Below are 26,063 nucleotides of genomic sequence, written 5' to 3' on the forward strand. Positions count from 1 at the left end.
TCTGTCTGTGTGTTTATCATTGAATCCATTTTCATCTTCATATCTTGAACAGATTTTTTCATTTCTTTCATTTGGTTGTTTATATTTTCCTGAAAATTTTCCAGTTCCACTCTATGTGTTTCTTTTATGTCTCGCACCTGCTTCATTGCTTCTTCCTGCATCTGATTTCTAATTTTAATTGCTTCCTCCATTACCATCCTCATTACCAGGGATTTGAGGTCATTTTCTTGTGTTTCCATTGTATGTGAGTTCTCCGGATTGTTTTCTTTGGGATAGCTGGGAACTGGAGACTCCATGTTGTTTTGGGGTTTTTTGCGTATGCTTTTACGCTGTCCCTTAGACATTTTGCCGTCTCTGTTTTTTTTTTTTTTTGGTAACTTCCAGAGTTGAGTGGAGAGAGTCTGGTGATAGATTCACTTGTTTTCTCACGATTTCCGTAGGCTGGAAGCCCTGATACTTCACTTGTGTGAATGGCGGGAGGTTAGCCCTGTCGTTTTGGGCTCTCACCGCCAGTGATCCTCAGCTCCCCTTTGCTGTGGGTCCTGCAATCGTTCTGTGTCTTTGAATGATCGTTGGGTCAGGCCAAGGTATCCACAACCTTTTGGGTCCCCTGCCAAGTCCAGCCAGGGATACTGGGCCTGAACCACGCGTGGAGCTCAGCTAGTTTCTCAGGGCCTGAACCGTCTGCCACAGCAGGAGAATTGCGACTGTACTGAGCAAGCACCCAGGGTGGAAGTGAGCGCCCTGCCCAGTTTGCGTCACAGCAGGAAAACCAAGTCTGCGCTGAGCACACACCCAGGGTATATCTGAGCGCTCCGCCCAGTCCGTGTCACAGCAGGAAAACTGCTGCAGCCCTGAGCAAGCACTCAGAGTATAACTGAGAGCTCCGCCCAGCCCGCGTCACAGCAGGAAAACTGCCGCAGCACTGAGCAAGCACCCAGAATATAACTGAGAGCTCCGCCCAGCCTGTGTCACAGCAGGAAAACTGCCACAGCCCTGAGCAAGCACCCAGAGTATAACTGAGAACTCCGCCCAGCTCGTGTCACAGCAGGGAAACTGTGTCTGTGCTGAGCCAGAGCCCAGGGTAGAAGCGGGCACCCCGCCCAGCCTGCGTTACAGTAGAGGAGCTGCGCCTCGGGCAGAATTGCCCGCCGAGCCGAGCCCGCCTCTCCACAGCACAGGTCACTGAGCAAACCCAGGACTCCGGGGCCGAACCGTCCGCTGAGTCCAGCCTGGGTCTCAAGGCCACGCGACCCAAATCCTGCCCAGAGTCCCCTCGCCCGTCCACCGCACTAATCGCCTCCACTGGAAGGCTCTGAGCTGCAAACCTCAGCCACCGCCTTTGTCGCCGCTGGAACCGCCGTCACTGGTGCCCGAGCCACTGGGGGAGCCGCTGGTAGCACTGCTGTCCCAAAAGCCGCCGCCGCTCTGATCCGAGAAAGTCCTCGTTCCTCCCGTGTGCAGGGGGAGGCAGGTCCTCCGCACCCTGGTCCCTCCGAACCGTGGAGCACTTCTGCTGCCGTGGTGTGGGGACCTTGGTGTTCCTGGCTCAGAAATCTGTGCAATTCCCTGAATTGTTCGCTGGAGCTTTCAAACACGGTCCACACTGCTCGCCGCCATCTTGGATCTCCGGTTGGTGCTTTTCATCCTCCATTTCAGGAAGACCTGGGCACTGGTACAGAGTCAGTCGGGCTCATGCCCCCGTGTTGAGGAAAGGCAATAGCTAGCCCAGTGGCTTTCCTGCTCATTCATTTTACAGGCAGTTAGTTAGGCAAGAGCATCAAACCCACACTGATCCCAAGACAGAACACATTTGAAAGAGAAGGTATGTAGAACCTAGAAAAATTCTGGGGCTGAAGGATCAACCACAGCCATGGTCAGCCAATTCAGCTGACGAAAATGCCTGGATCCAGATGTGTGCGCATATTCTAGATATGTCTGTGAAGTTTCTTAAAGTAACATCAATTGTTGAACTTTTAAAGCGATTTTCCCTTCGTTGTATGAATGTGGCCTCTTCCAATCAGTCGAAGAGCTGGATAGAACAAAGCACAGACCAGCCTCTAGCAAGGAAACTTCTGCCAGTGTGCTGTTCTTTGGAATAAAACTACAGCACCTGCTGCTTCTCAATGGCCTGCCTGCCACTCTGCGGAGTTTGATTTTGCCAGCATCTGTAATCATACAAGCCAGCGCTCTAAGGTAGACCTAGACACATTTAATAGAACCCAGACCAATCTACAGGTGTACTTGTGAGGCAGACACTTCCAGAGATTGATGTCTTTGCCTTGCCCCAGACTCTGACAGTGTCTCTTCAGTTTGCATTTAGTCCACAGTGTACACAGCCGTCCCTGGCTGTCTTCGTTCTGCCTTGCTGGTGTTCCTACCAATGATCTTCCATCTGCAGTTGGCCCCTCGACTTGTACACTACATCCAGCTTTCTCTAGTTTGCTCAGGACCACGACCTCACAGAGTCTTTCCACTTTTCCCTGGGTGATTTCTTTCCTCCCGCACAGTGATAGGTACCATCACACCAAATTGCTGTAATTTCTCTTTGACGCAATTTTTTTTCCTTCTGATCTCTTGTACAGCATCAGTCATGTTTAATTTCTCCACCATTCCTTAGATTAAAGCCCAATAGAGTAGTTTGTTCTAACTATCTACAATTCTTCGCTTATTCAAGAAGTCAATATCTGGCAGGGGCACTATTTAGTTGCCCCACCTGGTCTATAAAAGACTCTCAAATCAACTCACAAGTTGACCCATGCACATGGTCACCTCATTGCTTTAACATGACCGCACATACTACCCCACGACAGCCAAGGAAACATGGAGATGCAGTACTACTCTGAATAATCTACATTATCCACCATACAGCACATTAGCAGGCAGGAGTCAAACATAATCCATAAGCGAGCACGTATCATAGTACATTGCTACCACACGCTATCTTAAAATAGGAGTTGGTTACTTTTCCCAAGTGATTTTCATTCTCCTCATTTTCTCAGAGTAAGAAGATATAGATGAAATATTCCTGTGTGTGTCATGAATAACACCCTATCATGGTATTAGTACGTTCTGATAAAAATAACATGCTAAATGAACTGGGGCCTTTTCGCTTGAAATAAAACAGCAACAAACATAGCAAATATCCTCCTGCTAGAAAAGTGTTTGTGCTTTTATTTTTGAAAGCACTGTTATTGTCTTTTTATGTTTTAATGTGCATAGGAATGTAAAGTTATGATGACTCTAAAGACTTTTTATGAGTGTTTTATAGTGAGGTATTTATTCTGGGAAGCCACATGTCCTACACTGGTGGGTTTCTCTGGAGAACGGAGGTAATGAAAGTACATAGAAACCAGATAGGCCGAGCTAAAAGCAGGGTAGATTACATGGAAAACTACAGGAAAGACGATGTCGCAATGTAGCAGCTCAGCAGCATCAAATTCACTGAGGGCAAATGTGCGTGGGGCTGCCTGTACCAAATAAATATCTGATAGCAATCAGTTGCAAAACCTTCTGTCTTCACAAGGAAAATTCCTACCCTTTCATTTGGTAGAATAAAATAAACAAGCATTTTCAAATCTTTCTGATCACATTGTTTTCCTTAAATTCAAAAATTTTAAGTCATGCTCTCAAAAGTAGATACTATTCCTTAAATATAAATTTTTTCTTTTAAATCCCCTTTATTTTTAAAGAGCAGCTTTGATTTATAGTAAATTTATGTGAAACACACAAAAATTTCTAAACTTTGCTATCCCTCACACATCCATCGTGACCTCATTCTCTTCCCACACCACAGTGGTACCCTCTGATGCAGTCATGAGCTAATCCTGACCCATACCCAAAGTCCAGTTTGTTAATGTTCTCATGTTCTCATGACTGTTGGCAAATGTATAGCAATCTATATTCGTCATTTCGGTGTCATATTGAGTAGTTTCACAAATGCATTAAGGGTACTCTGAGCTCTACCGTCGCGCCAGTCAGCCCTTCCCTATAACCCCTGAAAATGACTAATCATTGCGTGTTTGTTGTTGGTGTTCGTGGTATTGGTGTTGGTGTTCATGTTGTTGTTGGTGGTGGTGGTGGTGGGAGTTTTTTTGAGACAGGGTTTCTCTGTGTAGTCCTGGCTGCCCAGGACTCACTTTATAGACTAGGCTGGCCTCGAACTCACAGAGATCTGCTGCCTCTGCTTCCCCGAATGCTGGGATTACCGGCATGCACCACCGCACCCGGATTTATCACTATTTTTTTTAAACTTTCTTCATACTTAGCCTTCTCCAACCTTATAAAGTTGGAAGGCACTAAATTCATTATTTTCAGAGCAGTGTTGTAGTAAGACACTATACATTGTGCATTATAAGGTCATTGCATGACAGCTTGTTTCCTTATGCAGGTCAATAACATGTTATGGGATAAACAAGCCAAAATGTTTATTTATGCATGTAGAATTAGCTTAGCGCCAATTTTCTGCATGTTTCTGATTATTTTTCTACTAGAATATTCATCTTTAAAAATATTTTCATTACATTTCATTTGTTTGCTTATGGGGTGTGTGTGTGTGTGTGTGTGTGTGTGTGTGTGTGTGTGTGTGTGTGCCTGCCTATAATTTCAGAAGTAGAGATTGGGGTACAACTTGTGGAAATCCATTTTCCTTCCACAATATGGGTACCATGGATTAATGTAAGGTCGTTAGACTTGGTGGCAGGTGCCTTTACCTGTTTGGTCATTTGCCAGCCTGAAAATTCCTAAAGATAAAAATTTTGGATAAATAAGATGGATATATTTAAGGCTTCTGAAGAAAACTGCCAAATTACAATCTTGAAAGACTATGGATTTACATAGGGACACCTATGGGTACCTTTTTGTATGTACCATTAGATAAATACTAAGGATTATTTTATGATCACTAGATTTTTACAGTAAGAACCTGTGAGATTTTGTAAGAAAACATTATGCATTCTTCTCAAACAGCTGTGCCATTTTGCAGCCCCACCAGAAGTGAATGGGAATTCTGCTGCTCCGTGTCTGTGGGCTCATTTGGTGTTGTCAGTTTGCTCAGGAGCATCCCTGTGAGCTGGTGCCCGGCACTGTCATTTCTTACTGTTTTGGCATTGTATTCTCTAATGTTCTGAACTTTCTTCTTGGACAAAATTTGTCTCTATTGGTTTCATGTCCTCCTCCTCCTCCTCCTCATCCTCACTTTCTTTCTCCATCTTCCCAACATGTCTCTGTCTCTTCACCCCTTCTATTTCTTCTTCTTCTTCTTCTTCTTCTTCTTCTTCTTCTTCTTCTTCTTCTTCTTCTTCTTCTTCTTTTCTCTCTCTCTCTCTCTCTCTCTCTCTCTCTTTTTCTCTCTCTCTCTCTCTCAAAAAAATACATAAAAATGTATAAAAATGTACATTGGAACTAGAACAATAAAATAAAAATACAGTTAGAAATATTATCTCTGGCTAACCATGCACCACATCCTGCCTACTTGTTTCTTAATACTTGTCAGCAATTTTTCTCAAGTAGTAAACTATGGAAAATTTTCTCTTTCTCTCTCTCTTTCTTTTTATTTCCTGAGGAAAAAGAGAAGAGCGTACACTCTGATCTCTCTACATCATTGTTTTCTTTCTAAAGAGATGGTAACAATTTATTGGTGTTCAGATTCTTCTAACATATAAAATCTACAAGATAGAGCCAATTTATATGAACTAACTCAAAAGCAATTTAGTATCTTCATTGACAAGTATTATATGATTTATATTTGTGTGTACGTATTTCAACTCTGATGTTATGAAGCATATGATCTCATTGGTATGTAAATAGATAATTTTTTAGAGGAAGGGGCTTATTTGGCTTACATTTTCATATTGCTATTCATCATTGAAGGAGTCAGGACAGGAACACTGACAGGGCAGGATCATGGAGGCAGGACCTGATGAAGAGACCATGGAGGAGAGAAATGCTGCTTACTGCCTTGCTACTCATGGCTTGCTCAGCTGACTTCCTATAGAACCCAGGACTTCCAACCCAGGGATGGCACCATCCACAATGGGCTGGACCCTCCCCCATTGATCACTAATTAAGAAAATGCCTTGCAGGCTTGCCCACTGCTAGGTCTTATGGAGGCATTTTACTTTTCTATGTATTATTTATTTATTTATATTATTTATTCTTTATTCACTTATTTAACCTTTTATTGATTGTGTGAATTTCACACCATGCAACCCAGTCCAACTCATCTTCCCACAGTATGTCCTCTGGTTCACACTTCTCTACTGACAAATGTTCATTGCAATGAGTCGCTGGTCTTGTTCAAGGCCTCTGTCTTCCGCTACACTATTAATACTGGATCCACTCTGGAACTCCTCTCAGATATCCTGCTCTCCCTGTGTCATGGAGATCCTGTAGCTTTGGATCTGTAGGACTGGTCCCTTTACATACTCCAGCAGTTAATCAATAGGGTAGATGTTCAAGTGAGCCAATTCAAAACCCTGGATCTGGGCCTTCGTGGTAGCTCAGCTAGCCAATCTGCCAGCTTTACAGCACCCATACTGCCAGAGCAAGCTCTCCAACACTGCCCCAGCTAGCACATCTAATGCCCATGCCAGCAGGGCCAGCTCTATTGTGCTACCCAGGCAAGGTGCAGGGCCCTTTTTCCCAAGGGCTACATCTAATGAGGGGCAGGGACAGCTCTCCTGCCTGCTGGAGGTGGTAAGAGGCAGGAGGCAAGGACGTAAAGAGGGAATTTCTCCTTCATTTATGCTGCTGCCCAGTGGAAAAGTGACAGGGACAGCACTCCCATTTAATTTTACAGTTTCATTTTGCTTTTAACCTTTTGCCTTTTTAAGCATATATGTGGCTGTATCTTCCTATTTCAAATTATAATCACTGCATTTTTCACTCATTTTATTCATGTGAAAATATAAGAATAATTTTCAATATAATATACTTGTTTTATTGTGTATTATATAGTTCCACATTATTGATACCACCAACATTGATTGCAACTTTGTAGACATTATGCTCATTTTCATATTTTCGATGACATAAAACATTCCATGAGTATCCTATCACCAACTTCTTGCATCTTTCTGATATTTTCTGCTGGAATATTCATCTTTAAATATATTTACATTGCATTTTGCTTGTGTGTGTGTGTGTGTGTGTGTGTGTGTGTGTGTGCACATATGTGCATATCATGGTACTTATAGGAATCCATTTTCTCCTTCCACAATGCGGCTTCCAGGGACTGAAGTAAGGTCCTCGGGCTCGGTGGCAGGTGCCTTTATCTGCTTACTCATTTGCCAGCCTGCCTTAGAATACCGCTTTTGAATAAACAAATGCACCTATTTAAGGTGTCTGAAGAAGACTGCCAAATTATAATCTTGAAAGGCTATGAATTTACAGTCCTTTGAGAAGCAAGAATCAGAATCTCAACTATCACAACATATTTAAAGGCTGTGTTGCCAGTGGTGGGAGGATTGGCTTGTCAGCAGGGGACTGTGTTGTGTGAGTTGCTGGTAAAGGACTATGTTGTGAGCTGTTGGTAGGATTGGGTTGTAGGTGATAGATACAGAATTGAGTTTTATGTAGTGTATAGATGGAAAAGGAGAGAGTGCTAAGCCTTGGACTCATTGGCACATAATTGCTCCTTTAATTATTCTACAAGCTGTTTACAAGTTTATCATGTTTTTGAATTCGTATGAAAATATTTTCTAAAAAAAAAACATATTTTCTTATAGCAGCCTCATTTGTAACATAATAACAAAAATCCAATTACCTGGAAGCAAAGACACAAACACTGACTCTTGAATTGTTGTTTTAAAAAAATGCTGGATCTCCCATCATCCGCTTTCTAAAATATTCTATTAGCAATGACGGCATTTAGGTAAGACAGTTGTTAAGAGTCCATCTAACTTTTGGACAAACCTGATTTACCATTGGATTCAGTGGAGACTGTGCTATAACATAATCTTCCCTTTACTATGGGGGAAATTGGGCAATTATCTCTTAAAGATGATTTATAGAGAGAGCTACCAGAAAGATGCTGCCTGCTACTTTTGCAATAGGATGGCTTTCACAAGTCCAAAATATCCCTTTCATCCTCCTGGAATTTTATTTTATTTTATTCCTTTCTGTTGGACCAGGGTGATAATGTGTCTTCCTTTAATTAAGAGCCATGATTAGTCATTTTAATTTTTGTACATTTGGTAAGAAGCATGAAAACAGTTTTACAGTTTTATTAGTGTGTGTGTGCATGTGCGTTTGCGTGCGTGTGTGTGTGTGTGTGTGTGTGTGTGTGTGTGTGTGTGTGTGTACCCATGAAGAGCAGAGGTTAGCATGGGATCTGCTGGTACTAGATTTATAGGTAGTTTGGAGCTGTCTGCCTTTAGTGGCAGGAACCACACTCCAGTTCTCTGGGAGAACAGTAAGTGCTCCTAATCGCTAAGCTATATCTCCAGCCCCTGTGTAAACATTTTTTCCTCAATCTTTTGCAGGAAATTGATAAAGATAAAAGGAAAAAGTATTTTCCATGATTTTTCAGGCTTCACTAGCTTGATGATGCCCGCGTGCCTGGGATACTGTACTGCAGATGAGACATAAAAGGAATAGAGAAATATGTGATCTTTGATTTTTTTTTTTGAGTATATGTAGACAGCTTATGTTAGATCTTGTCATCTTTTTAAAAATTAATTACTTCATTAATTCACTTTACACTCCAATCCTGCCTCCCCACTTCCTGGTTTGACCCTCCCTCCCTCTTCCTCCTTTTCTCCTCTATCCCTCAGAAAAGGGGATCTCACACAAGGACACTCACCCCTCCCAGCACATCAAGTCACATCAGGAGTGAGCACATCCTTTTCAACAGTGGCCTGGCAAGGCAGGCCTGCCAGAGGGAAGTGGCCGAAAAGCATGTAACAGAGTCCATTTCGGAGACTGCCCACTCCCCTTACTAGTGGACCCATATGAAGCCTGAACTGCCTATTGGCTACATCTCTGTAGGCAACCTAGGTTCTGCCCATGCATGGTGCTTGGTTGGTGCTTCAGTCTCCACAAGCCCCCCTGGACTTGGCTCTGTTGGTCTTCTTGTGGAGCTCCCGTCCCCTCCAGGTCCTTCTATCCTTCCCCTCACTCTTCCACAAGGCTCCCTGCTCCACGGAGTGTGAGGCTGTGCATCTCAGCATCTGTTTCGATTTGTTGTTGGGTGGAGCCACTCAGAGGACAGCTTTGTTAGGCTCCTATGTGCAACTGTACCAATGTCCTTAATAGGGTCAGTGGTTGGCTTTCTTTCCTGGTGTGGCCAGGGATTGATTTCACCTGTCCTCAATCTCTCCTCTATATTTATCCCTGCACATCTTGTAAGTAGGGTAAATTTTAGGTCAAAGCTTTTGTGGGTAGGTTAGGGTTCCCCTCCCTCCACTAGGAGTCCTGTCCGATGAGAGGGTGGCCTATTCAGTTTCCATGCCTAGGGGTCTCAGCTAGAGTCACTCCCACATCCTCCCAAGAATCTACCCTGTCTTAGTCTCAGAGATGCCCCCATGCATGGTTTCTTTTCTTTCTGCAAGTCCTCTCTCCTCCCCACTCAGGTCCCCCTCCCCACATCTGGTCCCCACCCCCTGTCCTAGCCTGTTCCCTGTCTTCAAGCACTTCCTCTGTCTATTCTATTTCTCCTTCTCAGTGAGTTTCAAGTATCCTCCCTTGGTCCCTCCTTGCTACTTAACTTCTTTGGGTCTGTGGTGTGTAGCTATCCTGTACCACCTGGCTAATCTTCTCTCATGAGTGAGTACATACCAAGTGTGTCTTTCTGGGTCTGGGTTACCTTACTGAGGATGATCTTCTCTACTTCCATCGACTTGCCTACACATTTCATGATTTCCTTGTTTTAACAGCTGAGTAGTGTTCCATTGTGTAAATATAGCACATTTTATTTACCCATTCTTTGCTTGAGGGACATCTGGGTTGCTTGCAGTTTCTGGCTATAATGAACAAAGCTGCTATGAACATATTTGAGTAAGTGTTCTTGTAACATGATGGATCAACTTTTTGGTATATGTCCAGGAATAGTATAGCTGCGTCTTGAGGTAGAATTATTCCCAACTTTCTGAGAAACCACAGATTGGTTTCCAAAGTGGTTGTACAAGTTTGCACTCCCATCAGCAATGAAGGAATGTTCCCGGGTCTCCATTTCCTCTCCAGCATGTGCTGTTACTTGAGTTTTTTTATCTTAGCCACTCTGATGGGTGTAAAATTAAGTCTCAGAGTCGTTTTGATGTATGTTTCCTTGATGAGTAATGAAGTTGAACATTTAAGTGTTTCTCAGCCATTCGAGATTCCCCTGTTGAGAATTCTGTTTAGCTCTGTACTCCATTTTCAATAGGATAATTTGGTTTGTTGGTGTTTAATTTCTTGAGTTCTTTATATATTTTGGATATTAGCCCTTTAGTCAGATGTAGGGTTGGTGAAGCTCTTCTCCCAGTCTGTAGGCTGCTGTTTTGTTCTGCTCAGTCCTTTGCCTTACAGAAGCTCTTCAGTTTCATGAGGTCCCACTTATTAATTGTTGATCTTAAAACTGGAGCTGTTGGTGTTCTGCTCAGGGTGGGTGGGTAGGGGGGCTTCTCTTTCCTGAGGAATAGTGGAGAGTGATGGAGGAGAAAGGAGGTAGTGTGGGACTGGGAGGAGAGGAGGGAAGGGGCTATGGCCAGGATGCAAAGTGTATGAATGAATGAATAAATACATAAATACATAATAAAAAAGATATCCTGGCCTTGTTGTAGTATGAGACTTTGGTTCTGGTGATGCCATATTACCCAGACTCTTGGTATCTGTATTCTTGTGCTGGCCTTTAGCCATCTGGTTGTCTCTTTTGTTGGCTGGTGGTTCCTGGGGGCTGCTGACTTTCAGGAATGAATGCAAGTGTGAGCTCCAGTAGATGGAGGACACAGGGGGGCATGTGTAATTCACAGTTCACTGCTGCTGGTTTTGTCCTGTGGCCTGGTTGACCCTGGTAAGCATAGGCTGCTGGGAATGCATATAAGGGTGTGCTCCAGTACATGGAGGGCTGGGGAGGGGGGATTAGCTAACTGCTACTCTTTGTCCAATGGCCTGGTACCAGCAGGATGCTGACTGTACTCACCTCACCCGTCTTCTCCAGGTGGCCACTGAGGGCCTCCAGGGATGGGGCACTGGACTGGGGACAGAGGGGACAGAACGGAACTCTCTGCTGCTCGGTTTGCAGGTAGGACTGGGCAGGATGGAAATTGTGGTCTGTGGAGTCTCACCTGGTTGTCCCAGTGGTTCACTGTCCTCTGGGAGAGCAGGTAGGGATGAGATCTGGAGACAGAGGATGTAGGGAGCCTGGTGTTTTTCACAACTATTGCATTTGCTCAGTGGCCTGGTACCAGCAGGGGGCTGGCAAGTAGAGATCTCACCTTCTTCCCCAGGTGGCCACCAAGAACCTCCAGGAATGGGGTGCTGGGCCAGGAATGGGGTGTTCAGGGGACAGGGTGGCATTCTCTGCTGCTAGATTTGCCAGGAGGACAGGACAGGCTGGGAATTGTGGTCCTCATGGGTCTTACCTGTCTTCCCCAGGTGGCCATGGAGGGTGTCCAGGGAACAGGGTGCTGGACAAGGAATGTGGTGGGTGCACAGGGGACTAGGTCTTTTTTTCTTTTTTCTTTTTGTCCTAATGTTTCTTTATTTTTTAACTAATTAATTTATTCAGATTACATCTCAATTGTGGTCCCCTCACTTGTATCCTCCTGTTCCTCTCTCCCTCCTGCTTTCATCCTATTCCCCTCCCCTAGGTCTGTGACTGAAAGGGACCTCCTCCCCCTACCATATGGTCATAGACTATCAAGTATCATCTTGATAGCCTGCTTATCCTTTCTCTGAGGGCCACAAGGCCTCTCCACCAAGGGGAAGTAGTGAAATACCCTCAGGGGTCAGGACAGAAAACTAAACGGAGGCCCCAACTCAGCGGCACTGAACCGCCACAGTTGCCCTATCTGAACGGGTCTGGGCAGGAACCTAACTATGGCCACAGTGGTCTGTGCCTGCACAATTGGGCAGATAGAACCCAGCCTAGTCAGGCTACACAGCCCAGCAGGGGCTCCTATGCTCTTGGGAGAGGCTGCACAGCCCTGAGGGATCAGGACAGAAAACTAAACAGCGGCCCCGACACAGCAGCACTGAACTGTCACAGTTGTACTATCTGAACGGGTCTGAGGAGGTCTTGTCTTCTTCTTTTCTTTTCTTTTCTTTTCTTTTTTTTTTTTTTTTTTTTTTTTTTTTTTTTTTTGCGACAAGGTTTCTCTGTGTAGCCGTGGCTGTCCTGGACTCACTTTGTAGACCAGGCTGGCCTCAAACTCACAGTGATCCGCCTGCCTCTGCCTCTCAAGTGCTGGGATTAAAGGCCTGCGCCACCATGCCTGGCACTTGTCTTCTTAATTGATGAAGAAAAGAGGTAATGTCCTCTTGCAGTCCCAGATGCTTTGGGAGCAGCGGGTTACTACGCAGACATTGCCAAGTGCAATGTCACACACAGCCAGTCCCACAAATGGCACAGAAACAGCCTTGAGAAACCCCAGTCATGCACTCAGAGGATGGATAGCAGACTACCAAGAAAAGACTTGATACCCTATGAACATATACAGGGGGAGGAGGTCCCCCTCAGTCACAGTCATAGGCAAGGGGAATAAGGGGAAAATGGGAGGGAGGGAGGAATGGGAGGATACAAGGGATGGGATAATAATTGAGATGTAATATTAACAACTTAATAAAATATATTTAAAAAAAGAAACAACCCCCCAAAAAAGAAAGAAACCCCAGTCACAAAGATACGAATCTCTTAAGGGGGTTGACCCCAAGTTCCTGAGGAACATGAGCTTTGTCAAGAAGCACACCAAGAAAGGCCTGAAAAGATGCAGGCAAACAACGCAAAAGCAATGAGTGTGCCTGCAGAGGCTGTAAGGCCCTTGTGAAGCCTAAGGCCATTAAGGCCAGGATGCCGAAGGGCCCCAGCCGCAAGCTCAGCTGGCTTGCTTTCATCGCTTATCCCAAGCTTGGGAAGAAGATTGAAGTTACATGCCCAAAGGTTGTAGGCTCTCCCAACCAAAGCCCAAGGTACAGCCCAAGGCAGAGGCTGCAGGTCCAGCTAAGGCCCAGGTTTCAACCCCAGCTCAGACTCCCAAAGGTGCCTAGGCTCCTGTGAAGGCCACATAGAGAAGGCTTCTCAAATGTGAAGACAGATGGAGTGCTGTGACACACCTACCTACACACTATTTGCAGATGACCAGTGTCCTATGCTGTTCTTACAAATAAACCAGAGGCAACCTCTGTTAGAAGGAGAAGAAGAAGGAGGAGGAGGAGGAGGAGGAGGAGGAAAAGAAGAAGGAGAAGAAGGAGAAGGAGAAGAAGGAGAAGAAGGAGAAGGAGAAGGAAAAGAAAGAAAGAAAGAAAGAAAGAAAGAAAGAAAGAAAGAAAGAAAGAAAAGAGGCAATGGTCCCATGTTGACAGTTCAACATGATCACTCAGTTTCTAACTTATTTTCAGGTTCTATGTACAGACAGACTTATAAGTCCTCAAATAGCACTTATTCATATACAGTCTGAATACTTTTTTGGTTACTTAATTTTTGATGAATAGCCCTTGTGCAGTAAAGATAATGCAAGCTAACTTATTTGTAACTTGCTAGTACATTCTTCTGAGAAAAATTAGCTGATTTTGCAAGTACACACAATATTCTGGGGAAACACTTCTAATACCACTAACATTCATTCCTTTTCACCAGAGCAGCCTGACCACTCAGGAAGAAGAAGCGAGTTGAGATGAGTCTGCAGGATGATTGTCATCCTTCATTGTGTTTTAGGATGCTTCCTTTCTCTCAAGTCAGGTTGCTAGGGGGATGTATGACCTCTTACTTTAAAACTTCCTTTAAGCTATGGTGCTGAAGAAATGAACTAAAGCCTGAAGGACTGATTTCTTTCTTTTCTTTAGGAGTGAAAGCACAAGAAATTGAGCAGAAAGAAAAGAAAAAAAAAACAAAAACAAATGAGAAACTCTAATCAATTAAGAGTTGATAATTTTTTCCCAAAAAAAAGCACCATAAAGAACATGAAGTCCTATAGAGAAACAACTGATAGTGTGTTGCATACTATTTATGTGTGTTTCATTGCAATTTTGGCATAAAAACTTTTTTTCAACTATTAAATTTTTAAAATTGATATGTTAGATACTCCTTTGAGGGTATATATGTCTAGAGTCTGATGGTAATTTATTTTCCTCAGGGGGGAAAAATAATGCAGTAAATGTGACTCAGATTTATTTGTGAAAGCTTAAAGGTTTTGTAGGATTAAAATGACTTGAAGGATAATAGTGAATAAACAAATAAATGTGACTTTAACAAAAAATATAAGTCAAGTAAAAAAAACAATAGAATATAAGACTTTAGTATTATGCGTGTATGTGTGATATTATATACATGGCTCTACATATATTGGAAACAAGTCTTATTAAAAGGACTATATTAGTCTAAGTAACAAAGAAAAGAAAAATCCAGACACCAAGGCAGATTTTCAATTCACAATTTCCACGTACCCATTTGAACTTGGAAATCAATTGGAGAGAAAAAAAAAACTAACTTTAGGGAAATACAACATTAAGAGTACTTTACACTAAGACCAATAAATAATTAATTTCTGTTTTCAATAAAAGCTCTCTGAGAAGCCCTCTCCTGCCACTCCTGTCCTCATGTAAGGATTGGCTGTCATGCTCTGATAACACAGCACTTGCTTTGCTCTGCTGATGATCACCATCAATAGCAATGAGCTCAAGGTCTATGGCTTCCTTAAAACAGAAGGGCCTTCTCACTGCAGCATCACATTATGGACAATAACTGGTGCTCCCGTAAGACAACTGATGACTGTTTTCTACCATGAGACTCAAGAAGTTGGCTTGAAACATAGCTGAGTGTCACATTGTGTTGGAAAAATTTGTGTTCAAACTCCACATCCCATATCCTAAAACAAGAACAAGAACAACAAAGCCGGGTGTGGTGGCCCATGCCTTTAATACCAGCATTTGGGAGGCAGAGGCAGGCAGATCTCTGTGAGTTCGAAGACAGCCTGGTCTACAAAGCAAGACAGCCAAGTCTACACAGAGAAATACTGTCTCAAAAACCGAGAGAGAGAGAGAGAGAGAGAGAGAGAGAGAGAGAGAGAGAGAGAGAGAGAGAGAGAGACTCTGTCCATTGTGGAGCATTATCAAAGAAAGGCAATTAATTGAGTAACAGGACATGCAAGAAGTCAAAAAAGAGGTATTTCTAAGTTACAGACTATTGACAATGATGCCTCTTTTCCATCCCCTTCTTGTCTTTTCCACTGCTGGGGACTGAATCCAGGGCCTCAGCATGCTAGAAAAGGACTCTCTCAGGTAGTGTCATCACCAGCCCCACCACTTCTCTATAAATTAAGAGTTTTGAACGATACCAGAAAATTATTTCATCTAAATGAATTTTAACTTAGGCTTTATAGAGAGTGGTATTCATTCACAGAGGCACAGTCAAGAAAGCCAATGCTTGGTTAATCACTTCTCCCTGGCATAGCAGCCTTGCCAGGCCACAGAGGAAAAGGATACAGGCAGTTCAGATGGGACTTGATAGGCTGAGGTCAGATGATAGGGGAGGAGGGTTCCTCTTTTCTGAGGACTGAGGGGAAGGGGGGATGAGTGAGGGGGAGGGACCTGCAGGTGACAAGGGAGGGGGCTACAATCAGGATGTAAAGTGAACAAACTAAAATAAATACATACATACATACATACATACATACATACATACATACATACATACAAGCCAGTGGTAATTGGGAAAAAAACAACATTTGTGTTCATTTTTGTGTGGGGTCTTTAAAGAGCATTAATATTATAACTGTTCAATTTATACTGGCTGAGGATTTAGCTTGGTGGTAGAACACAAAATTGAGCAAACCTTGAATCCTTAACATGCCTCTGTAAGGAAAAGAAACCAGTCATAAGAAGAATTAATTTTGTCTTTACTCTGAGAACACATATATAGTACAAATACACACACACACACACACACACACACACATACACACACACACACACGCATACATGCACACGCGCGCACACACGCACGCATACACATGTGAGTAGTTACATGGTTGTTGCAGGATCCCCTGAAGATAATAAAAATCTATGCTCAAGGGCCCATATGAAATATCATAGTTTTGCATATAAAAAAAAATAAACATGCTCCTCTGTTGAGCTACATCCCCAGCCCATAATTACAATATTAATCACATGATATATTAAATTAAATTTCATGGACTTCTCACATATCATTATGATGTTTATCTTACATAAACATCTTATGTAACAGCTTATCTTACATAAGCTATATAAATGGCATATCCTTATTTTTAAAAATGCAATGTTACAGAAATGCAAAATAGTGAGGGTTAAAAACCCCAAAAATCTCATTACCTGAAAAACATTAAACAATGTTGCCTAGAAAACATAGTAGTTGAATAGCTATTCTCTCTATGTAGAACACAGAATCATATTTTACTAATAATGAAAAAACATTTAAAGGAAACCTTCATATATGTGTATATATCATATATTGTATATGTATGATATATATATCACAAAAACAAAACATGAGTGGGAGCCCCTTTGGTCTTGACTATTCCAAATTGTTCTTCTCAAGTTGTTGGGAAATCCTGCTGCTAAGATTGTAGTCCACCGTTACCAGGAATCCCTGAGCTCCATACCAAATGGAAGACTCATTTTGTTGGCCAGGCTTCCTCTTCTCTGCCAGGGGATCCCAGATCTCCCCATGAGGAATACCACATAGTCCTTGGGGCAAATACAAGTCCAATTCCCTTTTACCCAATAAGAATCCATTCAGCAAGCACCTGGGATTCCTGGAGTGCCTCTCCATGCTAATGAGCCATCTCAGTACTTTAGCCCTTCAGCCAATGACCTTCACCCACCCTGAAATTCCCTACCCCCACCCCAAAGTCTCTCATTCACCCCAAATAAAGTTGATCTGTCTCACTGAAGCTGATCTCAGAAGGTTATTTTTGTTTATGCTCACAGGCCACTGAATGCCCGTTTCGTTGATTCTGCTCCCTTGTTCCTGAGGGCCAGTGGCCAACGAGCTCAGGAGTAATGGAGAACCATATCAAGTAAGTATGTCTTTGGCATCAAGGTTTCAGATAAGTTATATGAGGAAGTTTTATAGTATTTTTTTTTACGTGCATGTTGTCCTTGGAGAATTTAATTTAACCAGAATTGAAGGCAAGGACACATTAAAGTCACTAATTCTATTTAGAATAAGGAAATGCTGAGTTTTTAGAAAGGATAAAGAAAAAAAAAAACAAAAACATATCATAGAAATAAGAAATCTGTGACTTTGAACTTCAACACTGACTCTTGAGTGCTAACTCAGCACCACTTAGATGTTGGCCTTCATAAATAATTTAGTCTTATTAACCTAAGTTTCCCCACCTCTGAACTCAAAATAAGAGTCCATTGTATTGTTGCAACAACTACCTATAGCAGCCAATCACGATGCCTAGTTTATCGAAGTCTTTATCTCATTTTTTCTATTTTGTTTGCTCTTTGGCCACTAGTAATAAAATCACATCTCACTATACAGTACGCTTAAATCAGGTTGTTCATTCAGATGGTTACATAATTCCACAAAAACAAGCTACATCTTCTACTTCCCAGTTCATATCTGTGTTCTTTGGGACATGCTATTTCTCTGAAGGGTCAGCTCACTTTTAGCCATTCTCAAGAGTAAGCCTGTTTCTACCTTCCTGGTAATGAGGACTACATTTAGCTGCACAGCATGAGAGAGAGAGAAGAAGAAGTCCTTTGTGGTTCGCACAGACACTAAGTCTGGTTGTTTCTAAGGAAAATAACTCAAGCATCCTAATGGGTAAAAGTCATTGATGTGCGTCTACTTCTGTTCAGGAAATGGAGGTCTCACATCAGGGATAGAAGAAATAGAGAGGCTGCCTAGAGTACAGACAATATGGTCCCCAGCAGGTTGAAAATGCTGAGGAGAAGAAAGTGAAAGAGCTTTTAGCATTACTGGATAGCAAGAATCAGTCTTGCTTGGTTTACGGATAACTCTTATCTGTTTTGAGTAGGCGTTGTTGTTGTTTTGTTTGAGAAAAGTCACAATAGGTTTGTTTGTTGTTTGTTTTCGGGGAAAAGCACAAGCCTGTTCTAGGTCTGGACTTTAAAGCAGCAAAATTTTGAGACAATGTCAACGAGGAGTGAATCTGATGAGTGTTACACACTGAAAATTTTTCTGGGAAATCTTTTGTATCAAACGCATCCTCCCTTCTTTGTTATCATCTGTTCAGTTCTGTTTTGAAAAGTTTGGAGCCAGAGTTAACCTCCAGGACAGCAGTAACGTCTATTACTGCCTAGGTAGAGGTACCCTGCGAAGGGCTTAATGTGTGTTCCTGGTTAATCTTCACGGTGCTCAAACAGGAAGTTACAATTCAGTAGTTACAATTATCAACTTCCAGCTTCTGCAGGGAACAGCTAAGATCCTCGTTTACACAATGCCATTTAGCTTTAGTTGGTAATGACTATAAGGTATGGTATAAGTGTTAAGTGATTTGTTGGACGGGCTGAATGAATCCTGTGTATGGACGCGCTTTACAACTGGTGCAGCTAAGATGGACGTTCACTATTTCCGTCGACGTGATGTCAACAGGATGCGACTGTTCATCCTAAGCCAGTAGCAGCCATTTCTTAATATTATATATTTTTTCTATTTGCTTTCTGTTGCTGTGATAAACACCATGACCAAAAGTAACTTGGGAAGGAAAGAGCTGATTTCATCTTACAGGTTAAGGTCTGACATGGAAAGATTCCAAGGCAAAAACTTGAAGCAAGGTCTTGAAGCAGAAACTAATGGAAGAATGCTGCTAATAGGCTTCCTCATGTTCATGTTTAGACTACCTTTCTTACATAGCCCAGTCCTGCGCAGGGATGGGGCCACCTGCAAAGGTCTGAGCCTTCCTGCATCAATTGGCAATCAAGAGAAAGCCTCACAAACATTCCCATAGGCCAATCTTATGGAAGCGACTCTTCAGCTGAGATCCCCTCTTCTCATGTGTGTCAAGGTGACAACCGAGATTAGCCATCACAGATCCACCACCTGTCAACTTGACAAACAGATCAGTGTTAAAACATAACCTTCCTTTGTCCCCAAGATGTCACACTAATAGCATGTTATAAAATACAATGTTTAAAGTCCCATACTCTTCAAAAATGTTATCATTTTAAAAGTCCAATGTCTCTTTTAAAATCCAGTCTCTTAACTGTGGGTTTCGATAAAACCCAAAATAAGTATAAAAGTTTTTGTTGCAAAAATAAAGTACTGGGAACAATCGCATTCAGCTCAAAGCAAAACTCAAATCCCACAGTGTAGAAGCATAACGTTCAAAATCTGGGACTCACTCATGATCTTCTGTGCTTTGCAGGGCTGACAGGCTCATTCATCTGGCTTTGCCGCCCACAGCGCTCACAGTTTATCTCGTAATCTCAGGCTAGCTCCACTGCGCATGCGCTGCTGTCCTTGGCTGTTGTTCTGTGATCCTGATAGCTCCACTGCAAGTGAGGCTGTGCTTTCACCCTTGTTTCTTCTGGCCGATCTTCAGGGACTCCAACCCTGAGAAATGGTACCAGATCTCAGCCACTCTCCATGGCCCCCTTAATCTTGCATCTCTCATTTCTTCAAAACCAGTACCACTGTCCCCAGTAGAGCAAATGCTTCACTTGTCCACCACATAAACATCCCGAGAGAGTATTTTCTTCCCTCCAAAACTTCACAGGCAAGACCTCCACTGTCTACATTTTTTTCTCGACAGTCTAATCTTCCAAGTTCTCAGAGAAGATCCCATTAAGTGAAGAAAATTCATTGGCTTTTCCAAGCACAGTCCCATCTTGTGTCTTGCATGATATTCCCTGCAAAGGAACATGGCCATGTCTACCACAGCAGCAACCCTATTCTGTTACCAAATTTTATTCTGGATTGATCAGCATCATTGTGATGAAATCTCTCTGGGAAGTATTTCCTTATGGCCAGCACACAGAAGCTGTTGTCTGGAGCTGGGGGTTGGGGGGGAGGATGATAAATCTCAAGCATCCTTTCAAAGCATATAATAATCACCATCCTAAAGGCTTTCCATTTTTCCTTTGCTACAAACACTTTCCCACTCACCACCAACTTTTTCTTTCTTCCTTAACTAGATTTAGGACTGTGGTTCTCCTCTCTATAAATTAGTGATGTAACAGTTGTCCGAAACATCTGGGTTTGTTACTCCCATATCTAAATATCATGTATCTGGGCAGGAATTGCACATCGTCCCAGATATGAAAAGGTTAGCCAATAATTAGTAAAAGCGTACAGCCAAGAGGTGTTAGATGGCATATCTGGGATGCAGAGAAGTAACCGGGATCGGGGCGAACAGATAGAAATGACAAGCGCAATTTAAAAGAAGACAGGCAGAGAACAGAATGGAACAGTTGGCCTAGGAGAGTTAAAAAACATAAAGACCTGGTAGTTACTCAGAGAGAAGCACATATGTAACACACATCTGGAACACCTCAATGACAAAATATGTGTAGTGGCCCAGCATATACGTAGCATGAGACCCTGAGATCAACCCAAAGCACCAACATCAAAACCAAAACAGTGAGTGAAAATTAGTAGTACCTGCATAACAATCCCAGCTGGTCTTTATATACTACTGAAAGTTGACATTCATGCTCTCTGATCATTCCATTTATCTCTGCTGCCTGAAGCTGTTGTCATTAATATTTGGAGACATTAGGAGAAGGCAGAGTCTCCCTCTCTCTCTCTCTCTCTGTTTCCCTCTCCTTCCTCTTCTTCTCCTTTTCCCCACTCCTACCTCTCTCAGTGCCAGACGCTCAGGCAGTCTGCTATTTAGCTTGCCACCCCTACTTTCTTGTTATACAAAAGAGTTGGGCTTATTTTGATTAGAAAGGAGTTGTAAAAATTATTTGCAATTACTGGAAAATAGAAGAGGACATGATTCTATAACATCTAACATTTTTTATCTAAAGAATGGGCTAGAAAAGTCAAGGTGACCCAGTTCCCCAATAGATGGTCACAATTTAACCACAAAGATTATGCTTTTGTAAGAGGAATGGGTGCTTTTATGCTTTAATCAAAATATAAGCCTAATGAGGGGCTAGAGAAATGGCTCAGTGAGTAAGAACACTTTCTGCTCTTCCAGAGGACCCTGCTGAGTTTCCAGAACTCAATTCTCCTGTACTTCCATGTCCAGGGGATCCAATACCCTCTTCTGACCTCTATGGTCACATGAATTCCTGTACATACACACACACACACACACACACACACACACACACACACACACACACACAATTTTAAGAAAACGAGAGGGAAAAATAGTTTCTAACCTAGTTGATCTATTCAGTTGTCTTGGTCATTGTTTCACCATTGTGAAGAGACACCATGGATGGCTGAGACAACTCTTGTATGTGAAAGCAATTACTTGAGGTCTTACAGTTTCAGAAGCTCAGTCCATCATCATCATGTTGTGACCATGGCAGCAGACATAGCCAGCACAATGCTGGAGAAGTGGTTGGTCCTGGTCTTCAGGCAGAAAGAGCAATGCTGGGCTTAGCATGTGTTTTCAAAACCTTGAAGGCCAGCCCCAGTGACACACTTCCCCCATCAAGGCCACACCTTCTAATCCTTTCAAACATCACTACTCCCTGATGACTAAGCTTCCCAATATATGGACCTATGATGGTCATTCTTATTCAGACAACCACATAAAAACAAAATAAATAAAATTAAATGCAAGGAACATAGAAAATGTGATCAAACAGAGGCAACAACAACAACAACAACAACAACACACACACACACACAGACACACACATAAAGATCCCCTCAAGCACAGGGCATAGTAAAGAACATAATGACACAATACTGCCAATCTTTGCAGTAAATTATCCAAATGGTATAGGTCATAGTCCCTTGGAGATAGCTCTTATTCTACTAATGATGAAATCAAAAGACTGTTCCCTGAGATAGGGCTCCTAATTGCGCAAACATTTTTACAGCAAATACTTGCAAGATATAAAGTCATAACAAGGGGTACCTGAAGTAACAATCTGAAAACACTGGCATTTTCAGTCTCAGAAGATATATTATCTGTTTCCATAGGTCAGTATGTAAAGGAAATGGTTCTAGACTCTAACTCTCTCCTTTACAAGTTAGCACAAGTTTTTCTTTTTTAATTAATTTATGTTTTATTTAATTAATTTATTCAGATTACATCTCAATTGTTATCCCATCCCTTGTATCCTCCCATTCCTCCCTCCTGCTTTCACCCTGTTCCCCTCCACAATGTCTGTGACCAAGAGAGACCTCCTTCTCCACTATATGGTCAAAGGCTATCCCAACCATACATGTGACAGAGGTCTAATATCCAAAATATACGAAGAACTCAAGAAATTAAACACCACCAAACCCAATAACCCAATTAAGAAATGAGGCTCAGAACTAAACAAAGAATTCTCAACAGAAGAATATTGAATGGCTGAGAAACACTTAAAGAAATGCTCAGTGTCTTTAGTCATCAGAGAAAATCAAGTTTTTCAATGTGCCTATCAATTAGCTTGTTGTCAAAGATGACTATCAGCTTGCCTCTTTGCTCAGTTACCATTTAGAAAGCTGAGTCAACAGTACCAAAGCATACCTATGGTTGTCATAGTTACAGCATCAGTTTTCTTAGCTTCATAAGACTCATAAAAAAGAAGACATACATGAGCAACATACACCCAAGAATGAAGAACTTCAAAATGAAAACACTTAGGTACATAGAGACTAAACAAAAATATAATTTGAAAATCAAATGAAATTAAAAATCAGTCTAAGAAAATAATAAATGTATTCCAACATAAGGAATTCTCTAAAACAAGCTTGATTTATGTGAGACCAAAACAGGAGTAGAATAAGTTATGAAAAACAAAACAGTAAAAAAAATGTGTTATGTGTGTGTGTAACTGTAAATAGCCAAAACTATCTCAAAAAGCTTACCTTCTGAATTAATTTCATAAGTTAATATACAGTTTTGGTAATCAAGGTGATTATGATAAAATGGTTGTTACTATATACTAGTGGGGCAGAATGCAAACTTCAGAAATACCTTAAACTTATTCTCTGCTCATTTTTGGTAAGGTGGCCAAGACAATGCAATAAGAAAATTACCATCTTTTTAACAAATATTGCTGAAGCAAGTGGAAATCCATAAGTAAAATAAAGCTTTTGGACCTTTGCCTCAAACACATACTAACTTAATTAGAAATGGGTTGTAAATAAAAAAAAATTAGAACTACAGCTATTAAACACATAGAAGTCAGGAGTACATCTTTATGAACTAGGGTCAGGAAACAGCTTCTTGACAATTGCAGCCATGCCCAGTGACAGTGACAAGCTGCAGAAACTGAACTTCATCAAAATGGCAAAACGTTGTGCTTTGAAGATCAGAACAAGAAAGAAACAACAAGCCACAGAGTGAGAGAACGCCCTCTCGCGCCTCTCTCTCTCTCTCTCTCTCTCTCTCTCTCTCTCTCTCTCTCTCTCTCTCTCTCTCCTTTCTCACTCTTTGTTCCTCTCTGTGTCCTCCCTTCTCTGCATTCTCTCTGTAGCAATTTCTCTTGTGTATGTGTGGTGTATGTACATTTTTATATACACATTTATATGAAATCCAGAGATTGTCCTTCTTTATTCCTTATCTTATTTTGTGGTTAGTTCTTTGACATATCATAAATGTATATAATGCATCCTGGTTACTTTATACCCTTCTTATATTCCTTTTGTACAATACAACTCCTGCTATCTCTCTTCCCCCACCCCTCCAAAAGTCTCTTTAATATTCATGGCTTAATTTTGTTGTGATTGGAACTAGACATTGGAGCCTAGGATGTTACTAGTGGCTACAAAATTGAAGACAACAACTCCCCTCTTCTTGCATCTATCAGCTTAGCAGTGAAAGGAAGGAGTCCACTGAGCTCCTCCTCTATTCACATCCGGTTGCTAATAGGCTCATTCCTGTGCAGACGTAGCACTGGCTTTCAGGTCGCTGTGAGTTCATGATTTCAATGGTTGGATCTTGCCCTTCTTCCTGCCTCCTTGCCTTTTCTGTCCCCTCTTTTGCAGTGGTGCCTGAGTCTTAGAGGGGATGGTATCAATGCCTTGTCTCAGACTGAGCACTCAGTCAATACTTATTCTCAGTATCATATGTGGATAGGATACACCCACCTTAAATTTTGAGACAGGGGCTCTTCCTGAACCAGCTAGCTGGCGAGCAAGCTCCCGGGAGCCACTTGACTCTGCCTTCCCCAGCTCTAAGATTACACGCATGTGCCACCATGCTTGCTATGTGGGTGCTGGGGATCCAGACTCACTCCTCGCTCTTATATGGAAAAACACTTTTCCCCTACTGAACCATCTCCCCCAGAACCTGTGAATATAAAGAATCCTTGCAGCTCAATGATATAAGGAAATAAACCACAGCTAAAAACTGGCAGAAATTTTGAGTGATGTTGAAGAGAATATAACGGGCATCCAACGATTCTGTGCAAAATGCTCCACACTACTGGCTCTCGGTGAGTGCAAGTCAAAACTGCAAGTAAAACCTCATCATGCTGGCAACCTAACTATCCAACAACAGGTGATGAGAGGAGAGAGGAATAGGGTGTGGTGTATCAAATAGTAGACTATTAACTGAAAATAAAATTGACAGTGGAAAAAAAATGAGCGAATGTTGTCACCCTCGTGAGCCTTGAACATGCTACAGCATCCAGTAAAGCCAATTATAAAAGACTCCGTGTATATGAAGAAGGAAGTGTGTCATGACTGTAAATGACTTCCATGACTTTTGTGTTGATTAAACGTTCTAAACATCGGAGAGATGTTAGTTGCACCGTTGTGGGACTACACTAAAACTCACTACATTCTATATTTTAAAAAGATAAATCTCGTGCTACATTACTTAGGCCTCAAAAGCACTATGATCAAAATGGCTCTGGAGCTGGTGGCTAGGGGACCAGTAGGATGAGTCTGTGAAAATGCAAGGAGCCCTTGTTCCAAGGCGCTGCAGAGCTTCCTGTAGCGAAGTGTCAGCTTCTTCTACTGATAGCCAGATCCTTCATTTCCATAAGCTGGGAGAGGGGTGTCTCTTTTTGTCATTCCGTGGTCTGATGTGGCCATGAAACATACCTGTGTAATGAAGAACCTATGTGGATGTATTTAAAACAGACCTCTGAATTTTCTAAGCAAAAGAAGCAGAAGCGTAGCAAGGTCCCCTAGCCACATCTTTTTGTGTTAGCTCACTCTCCCCTCCGTCCACTACTATACTATTTCCTTCGATTAAGTACTAACTTGCTACAGCTTTAAAAATATTTGGAAATGTAATGGAAAAACTGACTACATATTATTATCTGAAATGATCCTATTAAAATATAAAAAGCAAAAAGAAGTTGCGCGCGCGCGCGTGTGTGTGTGTGTGTGTAATAAAGACGGAAAAAGTGGACAATACAGGACTTGAGGGTTGAAAGAATAGGAATTCAGAACTTTCCTCCTTCTGCCCTAATAGGACAATGCTATGATCTGACTAAGTCAAGTCTTCTAGCATAGACCAGGTTCAAATGAGAGCTGCCTTTTGTTTGTGGTGTCCTAGGAAGAAAAAAATATCAAAACTCTTTTGATCAGAATCCCACTCTTTTTACGAAATATCAAAATGAAAGTAGGAGTCATCTGCCGCAATTTTATTCTGGATGTTAAATAAAAGTTTAAAAGATGCAGAAAAACTGATATGGAAGATCACTTTTCCAAATATACATATGCAGTATGTGACAAGAGACAAAACAGACTAGGAATGAGGACTCCACATGGTTAGCGTGGAATGAGAAAAGCCCAAGGTGACAATCCGGAGGAGACACTGAGAGCAAGTGGACAAGAACTCAGT

The 26,063-nt window shown here is 42.1% G+C and overlaps 1 long non-coding RNA gene across 1 annotated transcript in view; it reads right to left on the minus strand.

Annotated features, from left to right (window-relative positions):
* Window positions 1-19,570, minus strand: part of LOC311584263 — a 103,143-nt gene extending 83,573 nt beyond the window's left edge. The window contains exons 1-2 of the long non-coding RNA XR_014774812.1: window positions 19,492-19,570; window positions 5,844-5,917 (exon numbers count right to left, since the gene is read on the minus strand). This is a non-coding gene — a long non-coding RNA (uncharacterized lncRNA). The remainder of the gene's footprint in view (window positions 1-5,843; window positions 5,918-19,491) is intronic.
* Between the last annotated feature and the right edge of the window lie 6,493 nt (window positions 19,571-26,063).

Source organism: Acomys minous (assembly GCF_964271855.1).
Source record: "Acomys minous genome assembly, chromosome: 15".
In the NCBI taxonomy this organism is placed as follows: domain Eukaryota; kingdom Metazoa; phylum Chordata; class Mammalia; order Rodentia; family Muridae; genus Acomys; species Acomys minous.